General features: G+C 38.8%; 1 pseudogene; it reads right to left on the bottom strand.

The window, feature by feature from the left end:
• The window catches only part of LOC114076510, a 58,609-nt pseudogene that overhangs the window by 16,894 nt on the left and 24,356 nt on the right, over positions 1-17,359 (bottom strand).

Genomic DNA, 17,359 nt, shown 5'->3' with positions numbered 1-17,359 from the left:
ATTCCCACGCCTCACAATTCTTTTATTTTCATTTTTTTCCTTTCTCCTTGAACATTGCTACAGCTTACTGAGGGTCGTGGATCTATCCCCCACGACCCCATAATTTTTTAATGATTTTTCTATCCTTCTCCTTTGCTCCTAATTCGCTACTAACCAAGGGGTTGTGGGATCGATCCCCCAAAGCCCCCCCNNNCCCCCCCCCGCCCCTTTTTTTTTAAATTTAATTACTACAGGCGTTTAGGGACGTGGGATCGATTTCCCACGATCCCTTTTTTTTATTAGTTTCTGCATTTCGCTGTGGGGCGTGGCATCGATTCCGCACAACCCCATCTATACATTACTATTATTATTATGATTATTTTTATTTTTATTATTATTATTATTATTATTATTATTATTATTATTATTATTATTATGTTGGGGTCATCCGTGTCGTGGGATCGAAACCCCACAACAACATTTTATTATTTTCCCCTTCTTTCAAATATTGCCGAACCCCTGCCCAGATCGAGCCCCACCTGGCACACTCTTTTTAATTTATTTGTTAAGGTATGCCTTAGTGAGGTCTTGGGTTCGATCCCTGCAGACCTCACCTATTTTTTTAATCTTTTTAACGTTCAAAATTCCCAGAAACTATCTTTAGTCTATTTCCAGGTTCTGGAAGTTTATTCCATGATTTTATGCATCATTTTACGGGTCATTTTAGCATTTGATTCTTATTCATTCGTTAAGGTTCATAAGACAAGTTAGAGGAATGATTTGGTGATTTGTTTTAGCTAGAGTTAATAGCATTTCAACCATGTGAATATCACTTCTTAGAAAAATCTAATTGCACATAAAACACAAGTGATTCTATTTTCTTAGAATGCTAAAACGGATACTCCAAAGTCATAGTAACAACCTTGCACACATACGTTCATGTCTACACTCATATTTTTGAAAGATACAGAACATAAGCACATAATAATGAAGACATACTCGAAACGAGATCATCACCACACAAGGAGTGTCCCTAAGTTCTACCAACAAACATACCAACCTAAGATCATTGGGAGCTAGTGACAGAGAACATAAAAAGGGGAAACAATCCTAGTTTTCGGATGAATAATATGAACCTTAAGGGGTCTCTTGGGAAAGGGAACAAGAGATAAGAAAACCCATACCTTATTTTGACGTTGAAACCTTGAAATTGCAGCCCCAAACCCTCTCCAAAACTCACGTGCAACCCAAGTTTATAACACAATTTTTGACGGAAAAACCCTCTCTTTACCTAACGTGTTCTCTTAGCTTGTTTTCTTATATTTTCGTGTGAGTTTTTCAAGTTTGAAGAACTCTAGAAATTTTTCTGTTCTTATAGTCGTTTAGGCAGAAAGAAATCATGAAATGAGTGGAGAAACGTGCGAGAGATGAGCATGAGAGAGAGTTAAAGGAGGTGAAGTAGTTTAGACTTAGTAAACTAGGATGCTTCTTAAAAAACACATTAATTAATAAATAAATAATAATTAATAATAAAATCTGATTTTTCCTTTTTAAATTAGCCATTAATTTATTAATTTATTAAATTAATTCACAAATTTTAAAAAATCATATTAAATTATTGCTCCCACCTAGGTTCGAACTCGGGTGGAGCAAGACTTCACTTCAAGGGCTCAATTTCGACCATCTCTCCCCAAATTGCCCCTCCACTTTATTAATTAATTAATTACATATTTAGGGTAATTATGATACTACCCTTAGCCAGGGAAAGATCATTTCACCCCTACACCCTTCCAACATAAGATTTCTTCTTTTTAAGTCCGGTAAAGACTCCTTCGAGTAAATCTTCGTATTCGAGAGCCCTATATGGTTGGAACCAACCTTTCCAAGATCAACTAACTTCCCAAGTTAGTTGGCTTGCCTTTAGTAAGGGTTCCGAGGTCTGGTTCTACGTGCATCAATCTATGTACCCTGGTGTAATCTTAGGCATTCTTCACACATTAAGAATTTCCTTATCTTTTTCATTTTTAGGGTTATTACATTATCCCCCCCCCCATTAGGAACATTCGTCCCCGAATGACACTACCACTATCTAGCATAATGCTAGTACAATTATAACATAATCACTATGCACAACCAAGCAATAGCAACAAAATATGGAGAGATAAGGAAACTTAGACTTAAGAGTAGTAAGTCCAACATCAAGAGCTTAAAAGATGAGGGTAATGGGATCTCATGTCGGCCTCAGACTCCCACAAAGCACCCTCAACAAGATGATTTCTCCACAATACCTTCACTGTGGCAATTTCCTTGTTCCTCAGCCACTTGACCTGTCTGTGTAAGATCTCAAGAGGTACCTCCTCATAGGACAAGTCTTCATTGACCCCTAAACCTTCCAAAGGTAGAGCCGATGCTGGATGGACAAAAGCTAGCTCCGCAGGCAATGCCAACACATAGGCCACCTCACCAACATGCTATAGGATCTCGTAAGGCCAAACATACCTTTGACTCAACTTCCCCTTCCTGTCAAACCTCATCACCCCCTTCATAGGTGATATCTTCAGATAGACATAGGTCACCAACATCAAACTCTAAGGGCCATTTTCTGTTATCTGCATATGACTTCTCCCGACTGTAACCAGTAGTCAACTTTTCCTTAATCACTCTGACCTTCTCTAAGGCCTCATGAATAATCTCTGGACCCAAAATGGATGAATCTCCAACCTTCACCCAACTGGATATCTACACCTCCTACCATACAGTGCCTCAAACGGTGCCATCCCAATGCTAGAGTGATAGCTATTATTATACGAGAATTCTATCAAAGGCAAATGTTCATCCCAACTACCCCTGAAGTCAACCACACACTCTCTCAACATGTCCTCCAATGTTTGAATGATACGCCCTGCCCGCCCATCAGTCTGAGGATGAAAGGCAGAAATAAGCTTTACCTGCGTGCCCAAGCTTTTCTAGAAAGATCTCGAGAAATGTGAAGTAAACTGAGCTCGTCTAACTGAAATGATAGACAGAGGAATACCATGCCATCTCTCAATCTTATCTATGTAGAGTCTCGCATAGTCCTCGGCTTTGTAATTAGACTTCACAGGGATAAAGTGGACAGACTTAGTCAATCTTTCAACAATAACCCATATGGAGTCACGCTGTCTCCTAGTCCTCGGAAGACCAACCATGAAGTCCATATTAATGGTCTCCTACTTCCAAGTCGGAATCTCAATAATCTGAGTAAGACCGCAAGGCTTAAGATGTTCTGCTTTAACCTACGGACAATTAGGACACTTGTCCACATATTCTGCAATGTCCTTTTTCATGCCATCCCACCAATAAAACTACTTAAGATCATGATACATTTTGGTGGAACCTGGATGTATGGAATATCTGTAACCATGGGCCTCTATAACAATCTTGGTCTGCAAATCATTCATATCTGGTACACACAGCCTGTCTTGATACCTAAGTATGCCATCACCTCCCAAAGAGAAAGACTCATTCATCTTTATCAACACTTAGTCCTTCCGCTCCATAAACATAGGATCGAGATGCTGACCCTGTTTGACTTTAACTACCAAGGATGACTCAGAACTAGGATGAACTGAAACACCCCCACTAGTAGTCACCTCCCAAAGAGAAAGACTCATTCATCTTTATCAACACTTAGTCCTTCAGCTCAATCAACATAGGATCGAGATGCTGACCCTGTTTGACTTCAACTACCAAGGATGATTCAGAACTAGGATGAACTGAAAAACCCCCACTAGTGAGTCAATCAATCGCACACCTAGTCTGTCCAGTCTGTGTACATCTTTCGCTAACTCCTTCTTTTCATCCTCAATGTGGACTGTAGTTCCCATGCTCATCCTTCTCAAAGCATCGGCTACAATATTAGCCTTACCTGTATGGTAGTGAACATTCATGTCATAATCTTTCAACAGCTCCAACCATCTCTGCTGACGTAGATTCAAATCCCTCTGTGTGAACACGTACTGGAAGTTCTTATGGTCTGTTAACACATCCACATGCACTTCATACAAGTAGTGCCTCCACAACTTCAGCGCAAACACCACAGCTGCTAACTTCAGGTCATGAGTGGGATAATTCTTCTCATAAACTTTGAGCTGTCTTGACGCATAGGCTATCATCTTACCACCCTGCATAAGAACATAACCCAAACCAACCCTAGATGCATCACAATAAACAATTTAACTCTCAACACACTAGGGCAAAGTAAGTATCGGGGCTGAAGTGAGTCTGTCCTTGAGCTCCTGGAAACTCTTCTCACAAGTCTCCTTCCATTCAATCTTGGCCTTCTTCTTCATCAGAACTGTCAGTGAGGCAGCAATGGAAGAAAAGCCCTCCACGAACCTGGGGTAGTAACTAGCCAATTCCAAGAAGCTACGGATATCTGTGGGAGTAAGAGGTTTTGGCCAGTTCTTAACATCCTTAGTCTTCATGGGGTCCATCTTTACACCTTGATCGGACACAACATGACCCAGCAAGGTCACTGATCTAACCCAAAATTCGCACTTGCTGAATTTGGCGTACAACTGATATTGTCTAAGTACATGCAAGGTTAGTCTCAAATGTTGTTCATGCTCTTCCATGGTCCTAGAGTAGATGAGAATGTCATCAATGAATACTATGACGAATAAGTCAATGTATTCACGGTAGACCCTGTTCATGAGATCCATAAATGCAGCAGCTGCATTCGTGAGACCAAATGACATAACCAAGAACTCATAATGACCAGAACGGCTATGAAAGACTGTCTTTGGGATATCCCCATCCCTAACCCTAAGCTGATGATACAAACAAAGATCAATCTTAGAGAAGAAACTAGACCCTTGGAGCTGATCAAACAAATCATCTATTCTCAAAAGTGGATACTTATTCTATATAGTTACTTTGTTAAACTGTCGATAATCGATAGACATTCTAAGGGTTCCATCCTTCTTTTTAACCAACAACACTGGAGCGCCCCAAGGGGATATGCTCGGCTGAATGAAACCGTTATCAGTGAGATCTTTTAACTGCAGCTTCAACTCTTTGAGTTCAGATGGAGCCATTTTGTAAGGAGGAATCGAAATTGGTTTAGTATCGGGTTCTAAGTTGATGCCAAAGTCAATCTCTCGAGGAGGAGGGACTCCAGACATATCATCAGGAAATACATCTAGGAACTCATTCACAATAGGCATTGAGTTTATGGTAGGAGTGTCATGATCTAATTCATTAACACTCATAATATGACATAATAACCCTTGGACATCATTTTATTGGCCTTAAGGTTCAAAATCAAGGGATTAGGACGACTCGAGTTGTACCCCTCCCAGACTAGTTCCTCTTCATTAGGGAAACGAAATCTCACTACTCTACTACGACAATCCAAACAAGCATAACAAATGTGAAGCCATTCCATGGCAAGGATAACATCAAAATCATGCATAGGTAACTCAACAAAGTCTTCACAAATAGTATTACCACTTACAACTATTGGGCAATCCTTGTATACTCTATCAGTTCTTACATTTTATCCCAAAGGTGTACTAACCAATATAGGATCATGCAGAACTTCAGGCAGTATTTCAAAAGTGAAAGCAAGGAAAGGAGTTAGAAAGGAAAGAGTAGACTCTGGATCAAGTAAAGCATAAATAGAAGTTGAGAATACTTGCAGCATACATGTGACCATATCAGCGGACTTCTCCTGTTCCTCCCTGCCCTTTAGGGCATAGAACCTGTTCCTCATAGGAGGCTCGGCTGCTGCTGCACCCTGTGGATTAGGCCTAGGATGAGCATTACCTTCAGCCTGAACTCTATTCTGTAGGAGGTCTCTAACCATATTCCCACAGTTATCGCAACCAAAACAGGCATTAGTTCCCTGTCTGCACTCTCCACTATGAGCACGGCCACACTTAGCACAGTTCTTTTGGATGCTACATCTTACCTCCATTTCCCTTCTTTGGCTCAGGTCTACCTCTTCTAGGTCCTGTACTCCTCTGCAGCCACTTCTTGAACCTGGGCTGCTAACGGACGCCAAAATTGCTTCTATGGCCTCCATGGCTGGGACCTACCTGATCTTGAGGCTTCGGCCTCATAACATCATGAATGAACCTCTTTTTGCGGCTGTCCTCTACCTGCTGGACATGCACCATCAACCTGGAAAGGTCCATGTTATCATAGAGCATCGCAGACTGACACCCCTCCTCCAGATCTCCGTTGATTCCTATGAGGAACCTGCTCATCTCATCCCTACTGTTAGATACAAGGGAAGTAGCATACCTGGATAATTTAAAAAACTTCAGTACTCTTCTTATCATTGTTGTTAGATACTAACGAAAATAGTATACCTGGATAGCTTGACAAACTTCAGGGAATACTCCCTGACTGTCATTGATCCCTGCATAAGGTTGATAAAGTCCTCAACCTTCGCCTCCCTTATCTCCCTGGGAAAGAATCTCCCCAAGAGGATGTCTTAAATAGCTCCCAGGAGAGAGGAACTCCGCTCAAACCTCGGCTATCCTGCCACATCTTGCACCAAGTCTGTGCAACATCCTTGAGCTGATAGGAAGCAAACTCTGCTTTATCAGTATTTGTGGCCCCCATATCCACCAAAATCTAATGTATTAAATCCACAAACTCCTGGGGGTCCTCTGAAGTCTTAGACCCTGTGAAAAAAGGAGGGTTTATCCTCGTGAAGTCTCTCAGCCTGTCAGCCATGCTACGCACTGGTGGGTTCTCCCTCTCAACATTCTTCCGGTTGACCTGGGTAGTCATGGCCTGGGCCTCGTAGTGATGGCCTGTGCCATCTGGGCCAGAGACTCCTGCACCTCTGCATCAGTCAACCCATCTGGTTTAACCGGCATAGCCACTCCTTCAGCTAGAACCCGGGGTGGAACCTGATTGTTCCCAACAGCTACTCCTTTTCTTCTCTGACCAACGTTCCTACTAGTATTCATTCTATGAAAACAATAAGGATTGATGTTATACACTCTCATAACACAAAGAAATCAAACATTAGGAAATGCATGATAAGATCAGAAGAAGAGAAATTTTCCTACGCACCATGCAGTATCTAATTCTGGATAGTGGTGCACTTCACTACCATGACTTAGAAACTAATCAATGTGGTTGATGTGAACTTATTATCTTCGAAATTCATCCTAGGGCTCTGATACCAACTTTGTCACGATCGGAATCTAGACCCCTGACGAGACCGGCGTCGTTGACCTCTCAGAGGTTGCAGACAAGCCTACATACGTCATTCTTACTTCATCTAGGTTTATTTTAGCGGAAAATTTAAACTTTTTGTCTTCTTACTTCATGCTAAACATTTTAAACTCAACATCATAGCGTTCACTAATCAACCATCTAATATAGAGATGATCAAATGAAAGAAACAGTTTATAATTTCCTTAAACGTTTTTTTCCAAAACGGCACCAATACAAAGTATGAAATGAAAGTGGAAAGAAACACTAGTGGAACATGCTCTACTAGCTAAAGCCTACATCTAAGCTAGATAATAACGGTAGACATCCTTGAAAGCATGAGGGCCTACCAAGTCCGGATTAAAGCTCTACGTCAGGATAGCTGCAATGTCAACCTGTAAGCTCTAGCGTCCACCTGATCCTGCACCTAAAAATATGGAGTTGTATGGGATCAGTACACACTTGTACTAAGTATAGGTATATGAAAGCACACACCAAGGACATGCATGAGTGAGAATAGCTCTTTCCTAACAACATGATTTTATGGAAAGTCAAGTAGTGGACTTGCCAAAATTGAATTAGGAAAGTCAATGGACCTGCCAAATTTGGATTAGGAAAGTCATGCCATGAGTGTAACATGCATTATCAAATTTATCATTTTGCAAACAGCACATAGCATATTTCACATATCATATCACGTAGTTCATATCATTCGTTCATATGCCATGAGACCTTGGAATCATGGACGTGACATTAGGATTTCCCAAAATGAGGGCTCAACATATGAGACCTCAATTAGGGAGCCTACTTTAAAAAACACAGAGTCTGCTTCATTCATTCATACATACTTCATTTATTAATTCTTTCATATACTAGTGTAATCCGCAATCATACCTAGGATGTAGTTTAAGACTCTCATCGGGTTTGCTGTGCAATGACCAAGAATAACCAAGCGTCATTACTTAAGTCTAGCTCACCTCTTAATTATCCAATCCTTAAACCTTTGGTATCGTTCATTTCATTATGTGTATCATTTGAGGCTGGCCTCATTCATTCTTTGGGAACTTTAACTTTAAACTACATAGATCATTTGAGCGTCATGAAATCCATTGTCTGCCCAATACCTAAAAGAGGTGGAGTCACCGGCCAAAGTGACCCAAAACATGCTAGCGTACATGAGAATTGAACCCCGCTAGATCCCTATATTGGAAGTATAGGTTTGAAGACTAGGAGATATAAGGATACCCATACCCGGTATGCCGGAAAGTCTCATCTCATGAGAGTTATGTGAACCTCCGCCCTTCCCTAAAGAAGGCATCACCACTCATAGCTAGTCTATCGGTGCTCAGTATAAAGTTCCATTACATTTAACTCATACGTCATGGAAGCTTGCTTCTAATATGAGAATATCATATCTCAATACATGATTTCTGATCTCATCATTAGTATTAAGTGTGTTAATCTCAATACTTTCATTAGAGTGTTAATAGAGACTGGCCTCTTCATTAACTTTACACTCTCATATGTGAGTACATTTTGGTAACATTTACTTAGGCTCATTTGAGATTGTTCTCGTCTTTTACATTAGCCTTATATCATGTTGTCACCATATTCATTAACATTAACACAGTTTCTCTTCATAATTACTCACCCCATTTTACGTGAATGTTCATTTCATCATATGTCAATGCACTTGGTCATTTAGTGCTTTTCACACTCGTACTTAACCCTTCTAGGGTTACTTCATTTCTTTACATACACCTTAGGTTCACTTATTCTTAAACGTATGCTAGACTTATAGGTCTATACATACTATCCATGAGGCTTTATTCATAGTTCGTAAGTGACTCATATCTTTCTAAGATTATGCAGTACAAGACTTATGCATCTTGTATGTATGCCAAGATTTCGATTTTGATCTAAGTAAATGGCTCTTTTCTTGAAGATTTAATTCACGTATGATTTATGTATCAATACGGAAATTTGGACAAGGGAAGCCAAGTTTGAATCCCTTGGACAATACTTACATTTTTCATTGATTTTACTTTTAATCCACATGACATAGGGACCCTAGATAGAGCCCCAACATCGACATTCTTTCTTTAATTATTCTCCTTGGATCCTCCTCTTATTTGGATGAAGGGTTGTGGGATCGAACTCCCACAGCCCCTCTTATTAATTTATTTATTTATTTTATATATTTGATTTTTCTTGTCAAATTCACATAGACCATGAGTTTTTGGGATCAAACCACCATAGCCTCTCTTTATTTTTCTCCAATTCCGCAGCCTACCTAAGGTCGTGGGTTCTATTCCAACGCCTCACAATTCTTTTATTTTCGTTTTTTTTCTTTCTCCTTGAACATTTCTACAACTTACTGAGGGGCGTGGAATCGATCCCCCACGACCCCATAGTTTTGTAAGGTATGCCTTTGTGAGGTCTTAGGTTCGATCCATGAAGACCTCACCTATTTTATTTTTATCTTTTTGACGTTAAAAATTTCCAGAATCTATCTATAGACTATTTCCAGTTTTTGGAAGTTTATTCCATGATTTTATGCATCATTTTACGGGTCATTTAAGCATTTGTTTCTTAGTCATTCGTTAGGGTTCTTAAGACAAGTTAGAGGAATGATTTGGTGATTTGTTTTAGCTAGAGTTAATAGCATTTCAACCATGTGAATATCACGTCTCAGGAACATCTAATTGCACATAAAACACAAGTGATTCTATGTTATTAGCAAGCTAAAACGGATACTCCAAAGTCATACTAACAACCTTGCACACATACGTTCATGTCTACATTCATATTTTTGAGAGACACTGAAAAAATAAGAACATAATCATGAACAGATACTCGAAACGAGATCATCACCACACACAGAGTGTCCCTAAATTCTACCAGCAAACATACAAACCTAAGATCATTGGGAGCTAGTGACAGGGAACATGAAAAGGGGAAACGATTCTAGTTTTCGGATGAATAATATGAACCTTAAGGGGTATCTTGGGAAAGGCACCAAGAGAGAAGAAAACCCATACCTTATTTTAATGTTCAAACCTTGAAGTTGCTGCCCCAAACCCTCTCCAAAACTCACGTCCAACCCAAGTATTCAACACAAAACTTTCGACGAAAAAACCCTCTCTTTACCTAACGTGTTCACTTAGCTTGTGTTCTTATATTTTCGTGTGAGTTCTTCACACTTGAAGAACTCTAGAAATTTTTCTGCTCTTGTAGTCGTTTAGGCAGAGATAAATCATGAAAAGAGTGAAGAAACATGAGAGAGATGAGCGTGAGAGAGAGTTAAAGGAGGTGAAGTAGTTTAGACTTAGTCAACTAGGAGACTTAATTAAAAAAAATACATAAAAAAGTAATTAATAATTAAAAATAAAATCTGATTTTTCCTCTTTAAATCAGCCATTAATTTATTCATTTATTAAATAAATTCACCAATTAAAAAAAATCACATTAAATCATTGCTCCCACCTGGTTCGAACCCGGGTGGAGCAAGACTTCACTTCAAGGGCTCAATTTCGACCCTCTCTCCCCAAATTGCCCTCCAATTTATTAATTAATTAATTAATTACATATTTAGGGTAATTACAATAATACCCTTATCCAGGAAAAGACCATTTTACCTCTAGACCCTTCAAACCTTAGATTTCTTCTTTTTAAGTCCGATAAAGACTCCTTCGAGTAAATCTTCGTATTCGAGAGCCCTATAGGGTTGGACCCAACCTTTTCAAGCTCAAATAACTCCACAAGTTAGTTGGCTTGGTTGTAGTATGGGTTCCGAGCTCTGGTTCTACATGCATCAATCCGTGTGAACCCTGGTCTAATTATAGGAATTCTTGACTCATTAAACATTTTCTTATTTTTTTCATTTTTAGGGTTGTTACAGACAGGGCAATTTCTGTATACCCATCTAGCTATAACTGGGTCACCTAATGGAGTAGAGAATGAGAAAGGTTCTGAGAGTGTTTCTGGACTAACACTGAATTAGACTGTTATGTAAGGAGTTACATAAGAAAGAGTATCCCCTGGATCTAACAATGCATAAACATCAAGGTCAAAGACTCATAACATACCAGTGACTACATCAGGAGAACCTTCCTAATCCTGGCAAGCCGAAAGAGCATACAACCTTTTTTGGCGCTGACTGCCACCTATACAAAATGAGTTACCCTGCTGAGTCGGGTGACTTGGTGGTGCTGATGAAGTTGTAAACTGAGCTCTACCATTACCACCTCATTGACCATGACTAGAAGGACAATCCCTCAAACTGTGACCAGACTGACTGCACCCAACGCATCTTTTTTTCCTACAAGACACTCTCCCGGATGGTTCTTATCACACTTAGGGAAAGTGGGGTAACTCTTCTAGCCTGAAACACTTCCCTGAGACTTAGAGACTGGTTCTCTAACCTTCTGGTCATACCTGTTCTTGGAGGATGGAACACTAGCTGAAGAAGGGGCTGGAGCTGAAAACTTCTGCTGACTCTGCGAGCAATTTCCACCACCTGATTTCCGCTGAGAGTAGTCATGTTCCCAGTCCTAGCCTTCTTATTCTCTTTGGAATCTTCCATAAGCTTATCACCCTTAACCTTCTGAACATGAGTCATAAGCCTAGAATGTTCATGTCTCCCAGTAACATAGCATTTCACACTCTGTTTTCACCAAATCTGACACTCCATACAAGAACTTATTCATCTGAGCCCTGGAGTAAGCAAACATGTGAGGATCATACCTGGAGCGTTCGTCAAACGTAGTCCATACTCTTGGACCGTCATCTTTCCCTGCCTCAAGTTCATGAATTCCCGAGCCTTTGATTTTCTCAACTCGATTGGGACAAATTTGTCCAGAAGGGTCTCACTAAAGAACTCCCAAGTAATAGGTGCTGCATTTGCACCCCTAGTCTCCTTCCACTGAGTGTACCAGATATGAGCCACATCTTTAAGCTGGTATGATGCAAACTCAACCCGATCATTCCAGTGACCTGTATCAACTCAAATATCTTCTTGATCTCGTCCAAGAAATTTTGAGGATCATCACTAGTCTGCGATCCTAAGAACTCAAGCGGATTCATCCTAACAAAATCACGGACCCTGGTTGCAGCTAATCCATCATTTACATTCATTGGAACTCCATTACGCTGATTGTTTTTGTTGGCGACACTAAGCCAACATCTGAATGACACTTCTGAATTCAGCATTGGCGTGTTCCCGATCTGGGACTGGAGAAGCTGCGTTTGCATTCCTAGAATTAGTTCTACGAGGAGGCATGATATGAAATGTAGAACGTCAAGTTAGAATGGAATTAGAATACCTTACGACGATAAGAGTAACAACAAAGTGAAGTTTTCCTAATATATTTCATAGCCTCCCTCTCATTACATGTGGTGCACTTCACACCCATGAAAAGGACTCTACTTAGTGTGGCTTTTCAAACATCCTAGGAGACTTAAACCTAGTGCTCTGAAACCAAGTTTCTCACGACCCGAGCTACCCCCAAGATGCGGACACGGAACCTAGGACCACAAGTAATCCCAAGCTAACCCTGCTGGCATGATCATGAGCAAACTAAAGAATATAAACTGATGCGGAAGCTAAATTATACTAAAATGAAAAGATGGTGAATACCCATATGCTAAAACTGAGATATATGAAAACTGATGAGTTTAATCCAAATAAAATACTAACTCAACGCTAAGTTGAATTTAAATATGTCTGAAAATATCCTCTAAACTAGACTAGAAATACTGGGACAAACCCCAGCTAAATCTAGCAAAAACTGAAAAAAATAACTAAAAGACTGAAATGAAACTCACGACTGTTGTCCTCAGAGAATGAGGACTTAACACTAAATTTGCTGAACTGCAAATCGTAAATTGATCCAAGCGCAATCTGGATGATGAGAACCTAAACCTACATCCGAGAATATGTAGAGCACATATGTGTTAGTACTTGAAGCAACTGAGCATGTAGGATAGAGTAAAGCTGAAATAAAACATAACTGAACAAGCACAAAAGCAAGTATAATAATATGAACATGACATACTAAAGTCTGAGTTAACTGGATGCAATGACCAATTTATAACATGCTGAAACTTAATACTAAATATACTGATAAATGGTCATTGCCATGGAGTGTGACTGAACTGTAGGAGCTACCAATAACCGATAATAAAACCACTTGAGCGAAATGTGGAGTCCGATGTATACGCTCCATCGAGAGGACCCAATATACCCTGCCAGAGGTATAAAGGCATGCTGGCGTGATAACTAAACTGATTACCCATAGAGGGGACTTGCAACCAACTTGGCTAGTAGTTCAGGGACTAATTGGGTACGCTGAACCCTAGTCCAACTTGGTATTATGCTACTCCCATTGATTAATGTAGTTAACTAATTATATCTGAATTTCTGTAAAATACTGGATAACTCAAAATTGAACACGCAAACTGAGAATGTAAAAATTGATCTGATAATGATGCATTAATAATTGAGGCATATATGTCTGAAGTAGCTGCAATATTTGACATAGCATGTGTAATTCAAGAACTACAGAAATACATAGCTAGGGTTCTGAAATTCATCCGATAAACTGAATAATAATTGTACAATCTAATTTGGAATATATATTTAATAAATTCATGAAGTTCTATCGAAATTCTAGAAACCTTAGGTTTAATCATGATAAGCGAATCAAGAACTTACTAAAAATTAGGGACCCAATGTGTGAAAGAAACCCACTAGTGAAATTCCACATACCTTGTGATGAAATCACTAGGAAATCTTTTGATTTTGTGGCTGAAACGATGGAACCTTGTTGCATTCGTGAACTAGGGTGCTTGACCTTTTTCTCCTCTCTTGTTTTTAATTTTCTAAGAATTGATTAATAAATTGGGACTTAAGTAAGACTTAGTTTTGTTTCTAGGCTTAAACTAACTAAATCTCATAATTTAGGGATTAAACGATGTATCTTAGGGTTAAATTAACTAGGAAAAGACCCCTAAAATAATTATTGTCGTAGCAAACGAAGACCTGGATTAACGGTCCGTCGTTCAATCGACGGTCCGTCATTTGGGTTCGTAGGTTAAATCTATTCGACAGGACTTTACTAAAATGGGCATAACATTTTACTCGAAACTCTGATTTTAGCAAGGTCGACGTTTATCGAAAGGTGATTCAATTATATATCTTTTGGTATGTCATGGTACACCTAATTCATATTGTGCTTAGAGTTATGATCATTTGAAGTTGCCACAACTGTAATTTCCCTCCTAACTGTCTATTAATTCCTATGTACGGTCCTTGGGTCCATCTACGGACCGTGCTGGTCAATCTATGGACCGTGCTGGTCAATCATAGTTCTTGTCAGAGAGTGGGTAAATGGGGTGTTGATTGATGGACCATAGTCTAACCTACGGACCCTAGGTCCATCCGTCGTTCGACACTTAATCAAATATTAATGCATCACTATCATGTTAAATGTTGCATTCTCAGTTTGCATGTTCAGTTTTGAGCAATCCAGTATTTTACAGAAATTCATACATAATCAGTTACCTACATAAAAAAAAGGAGTAGCACAATACCGAGTTAGACTAGGTTGAGCGTACCCAATTAGTCCCAGAACTACTACCCAAGTAGGTTGTAAATCCCATATGTGGGTAATCAGTTTAGTGATCACGCCATCATGCCTTTATACCTCTGGCAGGGTATATTGGGTCCTCTCGATGGGGTTGATACATCGGACTCCACATTTAGCTCATGTGGTTTTATTATCGGTAATTACTAGCTCCCACAGTTCAGTTAGACTCTCTTGCATTGACCATTTATATAGTATATTCAGTATTCAGTTTCAGCATGTTATAAATTGGTCATTGCATTCAGTTATCTCAGCATTAAGTATATCATGGTCAAATTTCCATACTTGTTTTTGTGCTTGTTTAGTTATGTTTTATTTTAACTTTATTATATCCTACATGCTCAGTACCCTTCAAGTACTGACGCATATGTGCGCTATATCTTCTCGTGATGTAAGTTCACGTTCTCAGCATCCAAATCACGCATAGATCGATTTTCGATCTCTAGTTCAGCAGATTCAGTGGAGAGTCTCCATTCTCCGAGGACAACAGTCATGAGTTTCATTTCAGTCTTTTAGTTATTTAGAATCTGTTTTTGGTAGATTTAGTTGGGGCTTGTCCCAGTATTTCTAGTCTAGTTTAGAGGCTATTTTCAGACATATTTAGTTTCAGCTTAGTGTTGAGTTAGTATTTTCTTTGTATTAAACTCACCACTTTTCGTATATCTCAGTTGTAGCATATGAATATTCCCATCTTTTCATTTTAAGTATGATTTAGCTTTTACAAAATTTTATAATCTTTAGTATGCTCATGATCATTCCAGCAGTGTTAGTTTAGGATTACTTGTGGTCCTAGGTCCCGTGTCCGCGTCTCAGGGGTAGCTCGGGGCGTGACACGTAATATATGGATTATATTTCTTGATTGAATATCTTGTTGAGAATCAAGAGTAAACATCAGTCTAGGAGCATTTAAATTTTTCCCAAAAACCCCACATACATATTTAATTAACCTATTGGATACGGTAGGTAAAATATGAGATCTTTTAGTACTCATAAGCAAGAACTAAATTTGTTGTTCCGAAAATAAAGACACTTGAAGAAAAGGGGAGAAGCGATCAGTTGAACCATTTAGATACTGACACAGAAAAAAGAGCTTTATTTTAATATACCTTAAAAGTGTGATCGTCCCTAACAAATGAAGGGATAAAACATACCTTTTTTCTCAATTAATAAAAGACACCCATTATTCAAAGGAAGCAACTTCATTCGCGAATGAAGCAATAAAGGATTTGGTTAACTATACTATACAAGTGATAATTTGGAAATTGGAGAGTGAAAGTAAGTTAGAGAGTTCAGAATTCGTGGGAGAAAACTAGAATGCCCCTAATCGTGATCCCATTCGAGGGGCCAAGCATTCTTTAATATCTCATATAAGCACTTATTATAGACGATTACACCCATAACAATAATATGAGAAGTAGAACATTCAATGCTTGCTTAATCTACACAACTTTCCAAAGAAATATCAAGTTATAGTTTATGGTTATTCCATTTTTTTAATCTTCGTAATCTAACTCGGTTGCAATTGAAGGAGAGTGTTGTGTGACTGATCAAAACCTATCTTTATTATTTTCCGAGGAAGACTACCGTGTCTATTTTATAAGATAGATGAAAACTACCTTACAAAGGGCACCCAGATCAAATGATTATATTGTGCCAATAGATAATTATTTGACTAAAATAGGTGAATCCAACAAGCACCTGTTGTAGCCATTTCTATATTCGGGTTAGCTGCAAGGTGTCCTTCTTTCATTCTTTTTTGTTGTTTTTGATATCACATATCATCTCAAGAATGAATTCCATCTGTCACAAAACCAGTACATATAAATATAGAATAATGTGATTCTAGAAATTACGTTGTTAGCAGAGACAGAATAAGAAGCAATCTGCATAAGAAAGCATTAACATACCCTTTTCCCCATACTGTTTGATTGTCCTTCCCCGGATGAGGATTTCAATTCATTCACCCTATTCTGAAGGCTAACTATAATGTTCTTCATGCCAACGGTATAATCACTTCTCAATTTCATCCCACAAGCTGTTCAGTAGAAGTACATACAAATAATCATTAATATTTAGACTAGTCAGAATTGGAAAAAATCTTGGTGCAATCTGCTTATAGTAAATGATGTAGATGGAATGTTAGACACACACAATATAGGGGTTGCACAACTTGTAGTTACGCCTATTGCACTGGCTAATTTTAAAAAGAGGACCAAACTACTAATTTTAAAACCTAAGCACTCAAAATAACATTTTTAAACTTTTGATAAAATCCCAACTTAAAAATACTTTGAAGAGTTCTTCTTCAGTAGAACAGAACCAAACGGCAGGGACGGCGAAGGAATGACAAGTTCGAAAATAAATTCAATTTTCTTGCTTCTTCTTCAACCTCAAAATCATTATTCAACATTTTCTATTGTGTTTTCTTCCTAGGTTAATTTTCTTCTCTTTTATATTTCAAAACATCAAAACTAAAGTTTCATAAAGAAGAAAATCATTATATATATATATATATATAT

Source organism: Solanum pennellii, chromosome 3 (genome assembly GCF_001406875.1).
Source record: "Solanum pennellii chromosome 3, SPENNV200".
NCBI classification, from domain to species: domain Eukaryota; kingdom Viridiplantae; phylum Streptophyta; class Magnoliopsida; order Solanales; family Solanaceae; genus Solanum; species Solanum pennellii.
The sequence above is the reverse complement of the archived record's forward strand: the minus strand, read 5'-3'. Positions and strand labels throughout refer to the sequence as shown.